At 33.8% G+C, this 4215-nt stretch overlaps 1 long non-coding RNA gene across 1 annotated transcript; it reads right to left on the bottom strand.

Annotated features, from left to right (window-relative positions):
* Window positions 1-256: 256 nt before the first annotated feature.
* On the bottom strand, window positions 257-3201 carry LOC118272207 (uncharacterized). Its single transcript, XR_007705336.1, has 2 exons — window positions 2801-3201; window positions 257-1095 (listed from the first exon to the last, which is right to left on the bottom strand). It is a non-coding gene; the product is annotated as an uncharacterized LOC118272207 (long non-coding RNA).
* Between the last annotated feature and the right edge of the window lie 1014 nt (window positions 3202-4215).

Here is a 4215-nt window from a genome sequence, read left to right as displayed (position 1 = left end):
TATCAGATCACTGTCTCTAAGGATCTTACGAATAGCTATCACAACATAATAGTTCAAAATGATTTTCGAAATTCGTAGTCACAAGTCGCAAATCTTCAAAAGAATTTTGGAGGCGTATGCGTCGGTCCAGCTGACTGAACTAATATGTATATCAGGCAGGTATATGGGGTATGGGCTTAAATTATCTTCACAAAGGGTTCAATAACACTATAAAATGTTACACTATTTTTAAACGGTATTTTATTGTTCTACATAGTTAAAACTTAACCATCTAACAAAATTCATTTCTTCCATTTCTTGATATGCAAAGTACCTTTTAATGGTATCATTTTGGTATTTATTACTGTCGTCTTCAAGAGGAGAACAGAAAATTAACAAAATGCTTATACATATTTGAGTTCAGATTATCACTTGCTAACTACGAGCGGCATTACTATTGTACTCAGCAATCTAAGTAAGTAAAATATTTCATTGATGACCAATTTAATTAATTAATAACATTATTAACAACTAATAACAATCATAATCCCTACTTGTAAATACTAACAACAAGTACATAAAATTTAATGATTCTAGTTTTCCTATCCCTACAGTTTTTAGGCTATGACTCCACTGTCATTTGTAATATATAATTTAGGTATAGATGTGATTGAATAGGTAATCAATATGTTAAAGAGAAGTATCATTCTTACTGTTATATGGGTACTTAACCACTAAAAAGTTCTATAGATAGTAGGTATAGTATCCTGTTTTGGATTTTATTATTGAATCTTATCAAGTAACGACCCATCAATTTCAAAAATGGCAGTGGAGTTATAGCCTCATAAATTATTGCTAGACGCTTATGTCATGTTGATAATTGAGATAAGTTTTGGGAGAAGAATTTAGCAACCTTGCTTCATCATGAGGTCTGCTAGTTTAAAGATCCGTAGCCAGCCGAACGTCTCCGGCGGCTGAGCCGTGGATGTGGAAGCTGCGGGTGCAGTGGTCTCGGTGCCAGGTGCTGCGCGCTCTGGAGTGCGTGCTGAGTTTGTAGGCGACTTTTTCTCGGCCTTCTGGTTTTCCGGAGACTTTGTAATAGCTGGCGACGTCATTCTGAAAAAGGGAAGACAATGTTATTTTTATAAAATAATCAATTATTTCTCATGTATGAGTACTGGAGAAAGGTATGTTGAAGCTAAGGGAAGTAAGTTAGGTACTTTACAATACCTCTAAAGTTCAAGATTATGGTTCATAATTGTAATTATATTGCTCTATAAAATCTTGTAGTCCAAGATTAAAGTACTAGGAGTTGCTGCTTTGAAAGCGGAAAGGTTTATGTTTCATCTGCACTAGCGTGACGGGAACAATGGGCTGTTCCAGGGGTAAGCACGGGTTCACTTACTACCAAATGCTTTTTATTTGTTTTTGTATGCGACATTTAGTACTTTACTTCTCTTATCAATATACCTATATCGTTAAGAACTTCATAATGCATTAGGATGGGTATGTGAAATGTAAACTAAATAGGGTGTAAATGCCAGATTATGTATTTACATATTTTAAGAAGCAGCAATTCTTGGACTTCAGATTCTATGTATTCCTATAACATAGATTGTAATGCAGAATTTTTTGACACGTTGTCTATTCGTACAGGTACACTAGACATACATTAGGTACATTGTACATGCGCCCAACATTAATGTGTCGCGTTATAGGCGTACTGGACAACCGTGACCCGATTAGACCATTGATTGATGAAAAATAAAACGTTTTATTGGCATACTCGTACATTGTTGATTGCAATGGTAAACCACATGGCCCGATGTGTTTTATATTTGCTAGAACGCTTTATTTAGTAAGTATTATATATTCTTTCCATTTCTCCTTATAAGTCGAAGTAATCGAGATAGTTCAAAATTAGTTTTAACTGTGGAGGTCAATTTAAATTCAGGAACTTGTTTCTGTGATTGCTAGAAGCTGCATGTAAGTGAGCAGTAGGTATATTTATGTATGCATGTATACAATGTGATAGGCTTGGGACTTCTAACCCGTTAAGGCTGAGTACTACATCTAATATTATCGACAAAAAAAATAATATGGGGGGTTGAACCCCTAATTGAAAATATAGGAAAATAGTGATTTTTTGGGTAAGAATAATTCAGAAATTATTGTTTTTCTCACCAAAACATTATCAAACATATGAAAAAAGTAATGAATTAGTTAGCCAAGGTTATTAGCTACCGTTTGTCGTCTTTTTTTTGTTTCTACGACGCATACAACCTTTGATATCAAAAAAAGTAAAAAAAATATTAAAATGGCCATAATTTTTAGGGGAGGGGATTCGACCCCTTCGACCCAGGACTTTTGTCGTTAAAATTAGATGTAGTATTCAGCCTTAACGGGTTAGAAGTCTCGCCCCTATCACATTGTATATGTGTACCTAGTACTTATAATATTTCTCTTTGACCTACCATTAGAAGTAGAGCAATGACCTCGTTGCGAGGTGGCGAGGATGGAGAAATATGTTTGTGACCTATTTGGAACTCTTTCGTATCTGTAGATAACCGGATAGGCAAACACGACACAAATATTGGTACCTGTTCATATATGCATGTATAATTTATAGCATAGATACATTTATTCATTTAATATTTTTATGAAAAGAAGTGTTGGGTAATTCTGTTTCGTATTAAAATTATGCAAGATAGTTTCACGCGATTAATTTATTGTTTGTTAATAACTCTAGTGTTATTTTATGTCGTAAATGAAATCGTTTTATTATTAGTAAAAATTAAAAAAATAATATTTCGTAACTTACATAGAGATTTCAGTGCCTAGTAACTTTAGCTTTTTTATCGAAGTCTGGATTCTGGGAATAATTTCGTCCAAAAATTTTATGCACTTATATTATTCCTACGTTTAATTTGGAATAGTGCCACATGTACGATACAGCTTCGCGATATGCGCCCGCGCGTCTTTATGGGACGGCGTCGTGCACCGTGTTTAGTTTGCGACTGGCTTCATTGTTGATAGTCAGGGGCACGACTCAGACGACTCTGTAGCGAGTAGCGAGTATAGCTACTGTTGTCACTTCTCTGTATAGGATGTACCTTCGAAATTGATGTCAAATGTGTTGGCGGGAATAACGATTTCGTCAAACTCACACAGGTACATAGTAAGTGTCGTAACGTAGCGTAGCGTTATGGTGCTTTTGGGAAATCATTTATTTTTATTTATTTATTTTTATTTATTTATTTAAGGACAACCAACAAAGCATACACCAGAAAATACATGTTATAGCACTCACATAAATACATTTTGTAGTGTAGCCTTAATTAAAGGCTGCCACGGCATGCATTAAACATAGGAGTAACAAACATTTACAGAACTTATTAATGGATTGACATGTGTCAATCCATTAATAAGTTCTGTGTCATACAGCAATGTCTTACATTGACATATTAAATAATTATTGATGAATTGAAAGTAAGTGATCATGTAAATTAACGCTGATTGTTCGATGTAACTACCTTGCGCTGACCTGTGCTATCGAAAAATAACAGAAAGGATGAAGAAAAAACCTAAACATCTTCTAAGTTTCTAAGTTAAAAAAAAAACAATAAAAAAAACAATAATATACCAATTTCACCTTTATGATAATGCCCTGTGTATGGTAGACTTGAATTTATGTAAAGAGTAAGACATGTCGATATCTACGTTGCGTGAGCTTGACAGACGACTAAATTGAACCTGCATTCTATTTACAGTTGAAAAATGGCCCAGATTGGTTTTAAAGTTCTTAGCGCTAAACAACCGATATCTAGACTTCCGAGCGAGTTTGTAAGGCACGTTAATATTTATTTGATTCAGCAACCGTGGACAATCAATGTGATTATTTATTATTTTATATAGGATTTGATTAATTAGAAAATGATGTACCTATGCTAACTTGTTTTTGCTTGTTACATGTTAGTTTTATAAAGAGTTCCCCCCATTTGAATATCTGTGGTTGCGCTTTGTGTGACTGCTGCGTAGGATTGAACTGGGTCATGTTAGATACATGTTTGTTATAATAGAGAATAAATAATTAATTGGGTTATTAAAATGTAGATAATGAAATTTGTTACATGTGTTTTTCAACTAAGTTTTAATAGAATTGTTATCCGTACAATTTATTGGTTTGTGTTACAAATACAGTAGGTATGGTATCTATTTTTTAAATCTACAATTCTA

Source organism: Spodoptera frugiperda, chromosome 5 (genome assembly GCF_023101765.2).
Source record: "Spodoptera frugiperda isolate SF20-4 chromosome 5, AGI-APGP_CSIRO_Sfru_2.0, whole genome shotgun sequence".
Classification (NCBI taxonomy): Eukaryota; Metazoa; Arthropoda; class Insecta; order Lepidoptera; family Noctuidae; genus Spodoptera; species Spodoptera frugiperda.
This window is presented reverse-complemented; position numbering and strand designations above follow the sequence as displayed.